The 12,955-nt window shown below is 37.1% G+C and overlaps 1 non-coding gene across 1 annotated transcript; it reads right to left on the bottom strand.

The window, feature by feature from the left end:
• On the bottom strand, positions 1–107 carry LOC131177091 (small nucleolar RNA R71). The gene has a single exon (XR_009146802.1). It is a non-coding gene; the product is annotated as a small nucleolar RNA R71 (small nucleolar RNA).
• Between the last annotated feature and the right edge of the window lie 12,848 nt (positions 108–12,955).

Raw genomic sequence — 12,955 nt, 5'->3', positions numbered from 1 at the left:
GAATTGAGGAACCAAATGACAGCTTTCAAACCAAGAGAAGATGAAACTCTCTATGAGTCATGGATGAGATGGAAGGAATTAGAGAGACAATGCCCACATCATGCCATTCCAAAATGGATGATAAATCAGAATTTTTACACAAATGTCACTCCTGCAATTAGAGGGATTATTGATGCTCAAACAGGAGGAGAATTTATTATGAAGCATGAAGATGAAGCTTATGAGCTATTGGAGAAAATTGCAAAGAATACTCATCTTTGGAGTAGTCCAAGAGGACCACCTCCAACTCAAAGGAGGCAAGCTGCTGGAATGTATGATCTTGATCCATTCAACATGATTAATGCAAAGTTGTTGCACTTACAAATGTCTTGGCTAAGAAGATGGAAGATTTAAGTATGTTGGTTAGTTCATCATCATCTTCTGGAAGTTCACAATAAGTTGCTTATGCAGAGGGAACTACCAGCTGTGGAGTAGACTATGGAGAGCAAGCAGCATATGTTGGTAATTATGGAAACAAACAAATGGGGAATCCTTACTCTCAAACTTATAATCCAACTTGGAGGAATCATCCCAACTTTTTATGGGGAAATCAGCAAAGTCAAGTTCCAAATCAAAATTTTCAACCACAACAGCAACAAGGAATTCCATATCAGCAAAATAGGCAACCATTGCCTAATTTTCAGCAGAAAAATATGAATCCTCCACCAAAACAGCAAGAACAAAGTTCCACCACTGAAGCTTTATTACAACAGATTCTTGCTAACCAAACTAAGCATGATGAGGAGATGAGAGAGATGAAAGCAAGGCTGGAACAGATGCAAACACATAACAGAATGCTGGAAAATCAGATTGCACAACAAGCATCTTCCTCAGGTACCAAGTCTTTTGGAAAACTTCCAAGTCAACCGGAAAACCCAAGAGAGCAATGTCATGCCATTACACTAAGAAGTGGTAAAATAGTGCATAATGAGAAGAGTGAAAAAGGTGAGAAGAGAGAAAATGAGGAAGATGTTGATGAAAATGAAAAACAAGAGAGTGAAAAGAAAGAGAGTGCAAGAAAAGAGAAAGAAGAGAAATACATACCTCCAGAGCCTTACAAGCCACAGCTTCCCTTTCCACAGAGATTTCAAAAAGCCAAGCTTGATAAGCAATTTGGGAAGTTCTTAGAGGTTTTGAAGAAGCTATACATAAATGTGCCTTTTATTGATGCTCTTTCACAAATGCCCTTTTATGCAAAATTCTTAAAAGAGATTCTCTCAAATAAGAGGAGACTTGAAGACCATGAAACTGTAGCTTTGACTGAGGAATGTAGTGCCATCCTCCAAAGGAAACTTCCTCCAAAGCTCAAGGATCCAGGGAGTTTTTCAATTCCATGCCACATTGGGGAATCATGTTCTACAAAAGCTTTATGTGATTTAAGGGCTAGTGTTAGCCTCATGCCCCTCTCCATTTATAAGAAGCTCAATATGGGATATCTTAAGCCAACCCACATTTCTCTTCAGTTAGCTGACAGATCAATTAAGTATCCTGAAGGGATTTTGGAGAATGTGACTCTAAAGGTTGGGAAGTTCTATATACCTGTTGACTTTGTCATCTTGGACATGGAAGAGGATTCTAATATCCCAATCATTTTGGGGAGGCCTTTCCTAACTACAGCTGGTGCTTTGATTGACGTGAAAGGTGAAAAGCTTACTCTCAGAGTCGGAGAGGATCATTTAGTCTTCAACATTAGCAATGATAAGAAGAAGCAACATGAAGATGTAGACTCTTGTTTGAGAATTGATATAGTTGATGAGTTAGTAAAAGAGCACTTTAGAAAGAGCTATCCGAAGGCTTCTCTTGAAAATTGTCTTATCCATGAAGGGAGTATCAATGATGAAAATCCAAAAGAGGCTGCATTTGCACAACATTTGAATGGTAATCCACCTTATCCTATGGCACCAATCTTTCAAGTTGAGCAAGTGGAGAAAAGTGAGGTCAAGCAATCATCTCTCAAAGAAAAACGTGCACCAAAGGTCGTCAAGAAAGAAATGGTTGGATTTTTAGACAAAGCAACGAGGATCTTCTCATGTGATGGAAAGAAAATGAAGTATAGATTCATTGAAGCACCTATTGGGAATAGAGGCAATAAATTCCAATTTCAGCCACCATGAAAAATGAAAAGAGTCCAGCTAAGGACTATAAATTAGCGCTCTTGGGAGGCACCCCAAGTTCTTTTATTTTGCTTTTGTTGGTTTACTTTTATTTACATTACTTTTGTTTTTATCTTAAAGCTCCCCAAATTCAATTTTTGACATTGTTGAATCTTGTCCCTTGTAGATATATCTCAATGGAGGAAGGTTGGTGAACTGCTGGGGAGTGATTCTTAACCTGAAAATTTTGTCCTTAAACTCTCCCAAAATTTGATTTGTTTTTACTGCATAACCTGTGCAGGGGCTGCTATCTGGTTTATGCAGAGGAAAAATGACATTTTGCAGCAAGGAAGGGTCTGCAGCAGATTACTTATGTTCTTGGTGAGGTTGGGTGTGTAACTTTTAAGTATATGTGCTTTTAATGTTAATATGGTGGTAAGTGGGTCATCTTTGTAGTTTTGAGTTTATTTGGGGTGTGAGATTTAAGATGGACATGTTGCATTTTCTTGGCATGACTTGGGGAGTTCATCATTAGTAGATAAATGCAACTTTATGCAGATTTTATTGAGTTTTAATGTGCTAAATGTTGATTTGCAGAATTTGAGTCAAAATGGCATGGGTCACAAATGCCTTTTATGCAGGATTCACTTTTACAAGCATGTGTGATGTAATTTTGATGGATTTTGTATATATATTGATGTGTTTTTGGTGATAATTTCTCATGATTTATGCTTAATAGAATTATATTTCTTCATTCTAGGGTATTTTTCACACTTGCAAATCATTTTTCATTGCAATCTCAATCTTGTTGAATTGTGCATAAGCAACTGCATAGCTTATGCAACCCTGCATAACCACAATTCTTGCCATTTTCATCTCTGTTGCAAACTGCATAAGGTAGTGCATAGCTTATGCAACCCTGCATAACCACAATTCTTGCCATTTTCATCTCTGTTGCAAACTGCATTGCCATTTTCATCTCTGTTGCAAACTGCATATGGTAGTACATAGCTTATGCAACTCTGCATAGCCACATTTTTGTCAAATTTCACACCTACCGAAACTTGCATAAGTGTGTGCATGACTTATGCACATTTGCATGACTTCAAATCCTGCATTTTCTCTCTCTGCCGAAGTCTGCATAAGGAGGTTGCATGACTTATGCACTTCCGTATAACCAGAAACTCTGAAAACAAAAACCTTCCGAGAGGTGCATAAGCAGAGTGCATGACTTATGCACTTCTGCATAACCACAAACCCTGAAAATCAAAACCCACCGAAAAGTGCATAAGCAGAGTGCATAGCTTATGCACAACTGCATGACCACATTTTCCAAACACCAAAATCTGCCGAGACCTGCATAAGGAGAGTGCATGACTTATGCACTTCTGCATAACCACAAACCCTGAAAATCAAAACCCACCGAAAGGTGCATAAGCAGAGTGCATGACTTATGCACTTCCGCATGACCAAACTTCCAAAAGACTAAAACATGCCGACAGGTGCATAAGCAGAGTGCATAGCCTATGCACTTCTGCATGACCTCACATTCTGAACTCCAAGACTTGCCGAGAGGTGCATAAGCAATGTGCATAAGCTATGCACATTCACTTTCCCCTTATGCAGTTTTATAAGTCCAGTTTAAAACTTCTTTTCGGCAACATTTTTTTCCCACCTCCACCTCCCAATAGCCCTGCTCACTCCTTTTCCCCCAACGACCTTAATTCTGGCATACCCCTTCTTCTCCACTCGTATTTCCGCCGGATAAACCCTAATTTCTCCCTGCATTTCCATTTCTGCCCTCATCTCCTCCATCCTCACTATCGGAAATCAATGGAGTCGCCTCCCCATTCCCCTCCTACATCTCCTCTCCAGGTTTCGCCATTGTCAATGCGGCCTCCCAACCCCGATTCCCCTTCGCAAGAAACACCTCCACCACCTCTCACAACCACCTACAAGTGGAAAATTAGTTCGAAATCTACGAGACCCATTGCTTCTGTACCTCCTCTATCAAAGCGTAAAGAACCACCCACCCCATTTTCAGAACCACCACCCAAAAACCCCAAAACTTCAGCCTCCACACAAGCCAAATCACCCTCTTCCAGCAAAAAGCAAATGTCAGTAGCCTCACTGGTATCAAAACTACCTTGGCCTCTTCCTGATGCAGTTCAAAAGGCAGCCTTTAAGAGACTTAAGGAAAGGAGGGTGCAACCCACTAGGTATATTTCTGTAGATTCTCTACAGTCACTTGGTTTATTTGATAATGTGGTTGCCTATCTTGATGGTATGGGTTGGATGGAATTTGTGCACAAGCAAGAAATTGTTTATCCAGCTTTAGTTTTGGAATTTATTTTCTCATTCTCTGCCACCCTAAAATTGCATGATGTAGATTTTAAGCCAACTATGAAATTTAGATGTTTGGGGTAAAATAGAGAGTTATCATTGGATCAATTTCATAGCATTCTTGGTTTTGCAATTGATGGGCTATTTAGAGTGCCATATACAGGGGTAGAGGTAGCAAACAAAGGTATTTGGAATGCTGCTCAATTTTGGAGAATTATCACCAACCAACCTCAGACTTTTTCTGCTAACAGATCAAAAACCTCTCAAATACTAGACCCTGCACTTAGGTTTATTCATAGGCTGATTGCTAGCACTATCTTGGGCAGAGGGACTAGTTCTGGTGTTGTGGGGAAATCTGAATTATTCATGTTATGGCGTGCTTTTCACAAGGTCAAGGTTTCTCCTGGTTATTTCTTTTGTGAGCATGTGTTGCATATTGTTACTAAATCCATAGGTGACATTATTTTGGGTGGGCTCATAACTGTAATAGCCAAGCATTTTGGTTTTAATCCTCAAGAGCATCCAATACCAGCACTTGTAGACACCTTATATTTTGATGCTACACATCTATCCAAAACAGGATTCAACCTGCCACATTCTGACATTGCACAACCAGCAACAGAAACTGAACCCATTGCACAACCAGAAGCCCAACCTGTCCCATCACCCCACAAGACTTCATCGAACCTACCCCACCCCTCAATCTGCAGACAGACACCCCAAAGGCCTTCACGACCCACACCTCCTACAGCTGAACCCTCCTCATCCACAGCCCCTCCTGCATTCAACACTAAAGCCTTATTCACCTATCTTGAAAGGCTTAGTGATGATATATACTTTGTGGATAGGAAGCTTGACACTGGTCTTGATACCCTCAAGGATCGTCATGATCACCTATTTGACCTTGTCATGGAAACCAGGGACAAGCAGAAAGAATTGAAGGAGATGATGAAGAAACTCATGATTTTTCTGGGAATGCCACCTCCACCTCCATCACCTCCTCCAGCACCATCATTTCGACAGCAGCCAGATGCAACCAGCCCCTTAGCAACATCTATGGACAAGGGCAAAACAATAGAACTAGATTAGTTTTTGTTTTACTTTTGTTCAAACTTGTAGGACTTTTTCTTTGTACATATGTTCAAACAATTATAGTTTGTTTTGAATTAGTTTGTTTTGAATTCTGTTTTTCTTAAAGTTCTATTGGATGGCCATTACATTAGTTTTTCATTGATTTTCACTGCCTTTACTGCCCTTTTGTGCATAATTGTCCATATATTGTATATTTTTGCATGCTTCTACTGGTGGTTGCACATTTTTCCTTGCTAATCATCATGCAGCAGCTTTTGAATATACTGCACAGGCTGTGAATTCCCTTATGCAATTATTTTGCATAGCCTGTGTAGCCCTTTTATACCACTTATGCAGAATTGCACAGGCTGTAATTCCCTTATGCAAATGTCCTGCATAGCCTGTGCAGTCCTTATTGCCACTCATGCAGAACCGCACGGCCTATGCATCCTACTTATGCACATGTTCGATGACACTTTGCTCGCATAACTGTGCGACTTCTTATGCATCCCTTTATATCTTGAATTCTCATCTGCTCTATACCAGGTAACTCTTTCTTTTTGCTCTTAAATCTCACAATTCCTGGTAACTTTGAGTTTTGATATTGCATTGCTTGAGACATTGAGGACAATGTCTAATTTTGAGTTTGGGGGTGCACATTTTGATTTCTGCTTCATTTTTCACATTTTGAGTATAGGAGCATCTCATCCCATTCCATTTACATATACTGTAAATATTTTACATATACATCCTTACATACATATACATAACACATTTACACACAGATTATACATCACTTAGAAATTGTACATATTGCACACAAATAGATTTCCTCCATTTAGTTAATGCATTGCTCATTTTTAGGAATCATGCATCATGCATTAAAATCTTTTGCCAAATCCCTTGAGTATTGAAAAGTTATCTATGAGAGTGATTTGACTTACCTTTAGTTGGGTTTGTGGATTGAAAGTTTCCTAAAAGGTGCAAGGTTTCGAAGTGTCTATCCCTTGCCTATATCTTCTTAGCCAAAAAGCCACCCAACTAGTCATTTGGAGATTGGAATGTTTAGAGGGAGTTATTGGATATAAGGTAGTCAAATGATGTCTCACCAATCCTAGAACAAATTTTTTAAACCTTTCAAGGCGAAATACCAGCTTGTACTTGAAAAGAGAGATGATTAGGCATTCTTTGATTTAAACCTTCTCATTTTAAGCCTTTGCCCCTTTTCCTAATTAAATTGACCCTTGAAAACCCCTTTGAGCCTTTTTGCCCCTAATTTTTCTTAAAACCCTTATTACTACCTAGCCAATGAACTAAACACTCCAACCCTTTTCATGAGAATAATTATTTACAACATTAGGTACATATATATATATATATATATATAATAATAAAAAAATAAAAAAAAAAAGAAAAGAAAAGAAAAAAAAATATACAATAAAAGGGAGAAGAAATTCTTGTCATCTTGTAAAAAAGTGCTAGTATATGTGCTTTTCACCATTGTCATCCAAAATGAAAGAAATCCACCCAAAGTATTAAAAGAAATGAGTTTGGGGGTGGCAATTTTAGGGACAATCATCAAAAGAAAATGCAAGATACAAGTTAAAGTATCAAAATGTCCCTCCATTTTTATGTGTTTTGTAAATTATGCTAGCACTTGACAATCCTCATTGTATATTTTTCTCTCCCATATAAATATATAAAAAAAAAAGAAAAAAAATATAATAAAATAAGAAATGTACCTTATGTTGTCAAGATTGAAAATATTCTCATGCTTTGAATCCCTTTTACCCATTTTTCTTCTTAGCCTCATTTTGAACCCCATAGCCCCATTACATCCCTAAAAAGACCTTTGATCTCTTGATAGTACTTGCTACATTAGTGGAGATAGGAGTAGGGAATTTGCCTATGGGATTGGTAAATTATCCATTCATTCATTTAATCCCATCATTTCATATAGAGACACTTTGCCTATTAATTGTGCTAGAATTCCTTTTGAGCTTGACTTTCTCTTTTGATTGGTTGGTTTGGGGATTTTGAATGATAATTGACTTGATGGCCAAGCGGTGAAAGCTTGGATAAGCACTAGGTTCTTTGCATTTTGAAGGATGGGTATATGGATTGTTGGTATGGCTAAAGGAGTGTTAAGTTACTTTAATAGGTGATTTTCATAGCTCTTTGGATAAGGCACCCCTAAAAATTTTTGCATCACATTTTAAAGTTTGCTTGAGGACAAGCAAAAGCTTGAGTTTGGGGGTATTTGATGCATACATTTTGCATAGTCATTTAGGCTTAATTTTATAGCCATTTTATTTTATTATTAGTTATTTTTAGCTAATTTCATTAGTTATTTAGTTAGTTTTTCATAATTGTCAATTTTGGATTAATTTGTAATTTTTACTTTGTTTTGTAGAAAAAATGGTGTTTGTGAAGGACTGAAAAGAAATTTTGCCATTGAGGAGTGACTTCTACAGCCAAAGATGTCAAAAACAAGTCTTCAAGCTGAAATATGCATTGACCAAATTGTGCATAACTTGCCGCATAAGCCATGCAGATCTGCATAAGGAGAAAAATCACTGTTCCAATACCTGCCGAATTGTGCATAAGGAGAGTGCATGGCTTATGCAGATTCACGCCTCCCTTATGCACTCTCACGGAATTGTGCATAACCTATGCGCCAAGTCATGCAGTTTCGCATAAGTAAACTGAAATTAAAAGCGCATAAGGGACTGCATAACTTATGCAGTCCACTTATGCAGTCCCACAAAGGTTTCATTAATGAGCTGGCAGAAGATTCTCTCTGAAAATTCCTCCTAGAACTCACCATTTTAGGGCTCCATGTCAGAAAATGGTATAAATAGTCCCATTTCCCATTTTAGAAGGGGAGGAGTAGAAAAAAAAAACAAGAAGGAGGAGAGCAGAAAAAGGAAGAGGTGTAGGCAACAGCTAAAGAGTCACTTTCACCTTCCACACCATTTTCAACCAAGATTTGCAGATTTCTTTCCTTTCTTACATTCTTCCTACATTTCTAGTGTTTAGTTTATTGTTTCCTAGCTTAGATTAAAGCTTTATTTCCATACAAACTAAGAATTTCTTGTAAACATTATGGGTAGTGAGTAGTTTTATTTTGATTCTGGAGTAAGGGTTGTAATATTTGAGATATTTTGTGGATTTTGATTGGGTAATCCATATTTTGTGGTCTTAATGAGTTTTATTTATTTCTTGTGTGCTTAATGACACGCTTAGTGTAGGATCCCATTAAGTGATGTTCTTAATCCATGGTTGAGGCACCGAAAGGAGAAGGCCTTGTGATAGATAATCAAGAAATTGGACTTAATTAACTTAGATCTAGAAATAGACTAAGGATTAAGAGGATTCACAGATTAATTAAAGAACCTAATGGGTCTTAATTAACTCTAACTCCACGAAAGTAGAATTAGATTGATTAAGGCACTCTTTGTCTCACTCGAAAGGGTATTCAAAGGATTGAAGAATTAATCTCCTTAAAACCCGTAAGTTCCGCAAGATTGGATAACCAATTCAAAGTCCCAAAATAGCTCGAATATGAAATCCCGAACTTCGGAATCTCCTTTTTATCATTGTCAATTTCTAATTGAATTTTAATTGCTTGCCATTTTAAATATTGCCATATTTGAACTTGCTTATTTCAATTAGATGCAATTTGAGTTTAATTAATACATTTTTGGATAGATTTTTGATTTTGCACATATAGATTTCATACTCAAATACCCATCAATTTTTTACTTTAATTTCAAAGATAGTTCAATTTAGTCAACTTTTTATATCAAAAATTCAATCATTAACACAACTCCTCGTGGGAACGATATTTTTTTTCTATACTACTTGTGCAACCCGTGCACTTGCAGTTGGGCCACATCACTCATCCTCATTTTTTATAAAGCCAAATGACTTAATGGCTTTATCAAAACGGATTTTCCAGCTCCTCGATGCTTGTTTCAACCCATAAATGGATCGCTTTAGCTTGCATACTTTGGAACCATCTTGGGATTCAAAACCTCTAGGTTATTTCATGAAAATGTTTTCTTCAATGTATCCATTGAGAAAAGCTGTTTTGACATCCATCTGCCAAATCTCATAATCATAGTATGCAGCTACTGCTAATAGAATCCTAATTGATTTAAGCATGGCAACAGGCGAAAAAGTCTCCTCATAGTCAATTCCTTACCTTTGGCGAAACCCTTTCGCTACTAGCCTTGCCTTATAGGTCTCTACCTTTCCATCAGAACCAATTTTCTTCTTGAAAACCCATTTGTTCCCTATAGGTACAATACCTTCGGGTGGGTCAACAAGATCCCAAACTTGAATCTTATACATGGAATCAATCTCGGATTTCATAGCATCAATCCATTTTGAAGAGTCTATATCTGATATAGCTTCTTCATAGGTAAGTGGATCATCTCCATGATCAACTTCTTCATGAGTAGACAACTCTTGTTCTTCTTCATGAAGGAAACCATATCTCACTGGTGGGTGAGATACTCTAGTTGTTCCACGAGGAACAGCTGTAGATGTTTCATCAATAGGTGTAGGTTGACTAGATGGATCTATATCCATCTGATCTGTTGGTTAGTCAGAATTCTCCAATTCTAACTCTATTTGCCTTCCTTTGCCTCCTTCTTGAACAAACTATTGTTCAAGAAATGTGGCATCTCTACTTATCACAACCTTTTGTGATGTAAGCAAATAAAAATAGTATCCAAAACTATCTTTTGGATATCCAACAAATCGACTCTTTTCTGATCTGGTTTCCAATTTATCAATGTTCAGCCTTTTGATATAAGCTGGACAACCCCAAATCTTAACATGCTTAAGACTTGGTTTTCTTCCATGCCATATCTCATACGGTGTGGAAGAAACTAATTTTGATGGAATCCTATTCAGAATATACAAAGCTGATTCTAATGCAAATCCCCAAAAGGAGATTGGCATATCAGTATAGCTCATCATACTACGTACCATATCCAATAGGGTACGATTTCTCCTTTTAGATACACCATTCAGCCATGGTGTTCCTGGAGGAGTCAGCTGGGAAACAATGCCATGCTCTCCCAAGTATTCATCAAATTCAGTACTCAAGTATTCACCTCCACGATCTGATCGAAGAGCTTTAATACTTTTTCCTGTTTGATTTTCTACTTCAAATTTAAATTCTTTGAACTTTTCAAAGGATTCATGTTTGTATTTCATCAAATACAAATACCCAAACTTTGATTTATCATCAGTGAAGGTAATAAAATAATGAAAACTGTATCTAGCCATTTCTTTAAATGGACACACATCACTATGTATTAGCTCCAAAATACTTTCAGCTCTTAGCCCTTGTCCCACAAAGGGTGATCTATTCATTTTGCCCTGAAGGCAAGATTCACAAGTTGGAGTAGGCTCAGAGCCCAATGAAGATAAATCCCCATTTTCTCCAGTTTTGTAATCCTATCTTTTGCAACATGACCTAACATTAAGTGCCAAATATATTTTGAACTTGAGTTGATTTTCACCATGGCATTGCATTCATCTAGATCACTTGCATTCATTTTGTGTTTGTCATTATTATCCAAATAATAAAAACCATCATTCATATAACCCAAACCAACATATTTATTTCCAAAATAAATATTGCAAAAATCAACTGTGAACTGAAATTCATAGCCATTTCTAGTCAAACTAGATATAAAAATGATGTTCTTAAAAGCATCAGGTACATATAAAATATTATCCAAACACAAAACATGTCCAGACATATAAAAAGATTTAGATCCTATGGCTAAAGCTTCAACAGTTGAGCCATCACCAATCCGGAGTCCAACATCTCGAGAACACAAGCTGCTACTATTTGCTAGTTTATGCATATCATAAGAAATGTGAGAACTAGAACCAGTATCTAAAACCCAAGCTGTAGATGAACTATGAGTATCATCAGAATCTAAATATCAAGATATGGACATACCTTCTAAAGGTGTATCCTTCTTTTCCTTTAGAGAAGCAAGATACTCTGGGCAGTTCCTTTTTCAGTGCCCATCCTTCTGACAGTGGAAACACTTTCCTTTGCCTCCATCAGCTTTAGTCTTCCCTTTCTATTTAGCTATTTTCTTGGAAGGACTAGGAATCTAAGGTTTCTTTTTCTTATTGCCCTTCTTCTTGTTGGACTTTTCAGCAAAAGAAGATGCAATCAAAGCTACATCTTTTCCTTTATTGCCCGGCATTTTCTTTTGGGCAATAACCAGCATGTTGAGTAAACCAGCCAAGGTGCATTCCTGCTTAGTCATATGGAAATTTTTCACAAAATTCCCAAATGACTCAGGAAGGGACTGAATGATCAAATCCATCTACAGTTGGAAATCCACGTTAAAGTCAAGATGTTCCAACTGCTCAATCAACCGAATCATTTTGTGGACATGATCCCCAACATTCTGTCCCTTAGACATCCTCATGCGAAATAGCTGTCTAGATATCTCATACCTAGCATTTCTACTGTGCTTACTATACAACTCTTGTAGGTGAAGGAGGATGTCACTCGCACTCTACATGTTCTCATGCTGCTTCTGTAACTCATTACTCATAGAAGCAAGCATGTAACACTTGGCTCTCATATCATGCTCCTTCCACTTGTCTAAAGTTTCATGTTCCTCTTGTGTGGCCTCTGGAGGTAAGGGACCAGGAACCTGTAAGTCTAGAACATATCCAAAATGTTCAAGGTTTAGGATAAGTTTCAAATTTCTTAGCCAATCAGATAGATTAGGTCCTATCAACCTATTGCGATCAAGTATGCTTGCAAGGATATTGGATGGTGGTGGTTGTTTTGTGCTTATTATTATCAAAAAATTAACTGTAGAAAATAACTATATTAATTAGTAAATGTATCATGTAATTAACCAAAATGATTATGGTCTTTTAATTAAATTGGTCTTCCCACTAACTTAGCGAATCCTGCACTTCCAATGTAGAAAACGGAAATCCTAGTTGGATGGATTTCTAATGGGTGATTAAATTCTTATAATTCTATTAATCATCCTCAGGTACATCCATTATTGGAATTACAATAAACTATAAGTGAGCAACTCCTTACCCATCACATCTCATGTGAGGTTCAATCCTTTACCTAGCCCCTAATGCTCAAAATCTCAGGCACATCCATTATTAACTTATCTTGCATTAGTTAAGTTGATCCCATTGAGCCAGTAATTATGCAAATAATTTTAATGTCATCAGGTACATCCAATATTGGCCACCAAACCATTTACATATTTACAACATCTCATGCTTAACAATTATTCTTAAGAAAATCTCTTAAATTAATTGTATCTTATGCAAGTATTTAAAATTTCTTAAAATAATTGCCTCAATGGAGGGCCCATGTTATAATTACTTTA

This window comes from Hevea brasiliensis, unplaced genomic scaffold (genome assembly GCF_030052815.1).
Source record: "Hevea brasiliensis isolate MT/VB/25A 57/8 unplaced genomic scaffold, ASM3005281v1 Scaf323, whole genome shotgun sequence".
Classification (NCBI taxonomy): Eukaryota; Viridiplantae; Streptophyta; class Magnoliopsida; order Malpighiales; family Euphorbiaceae; genus Hevea; species Hevea brasiliensis.
This window is presented reverse-complemented; position numbering and strand designations above follow the sequence as displayed.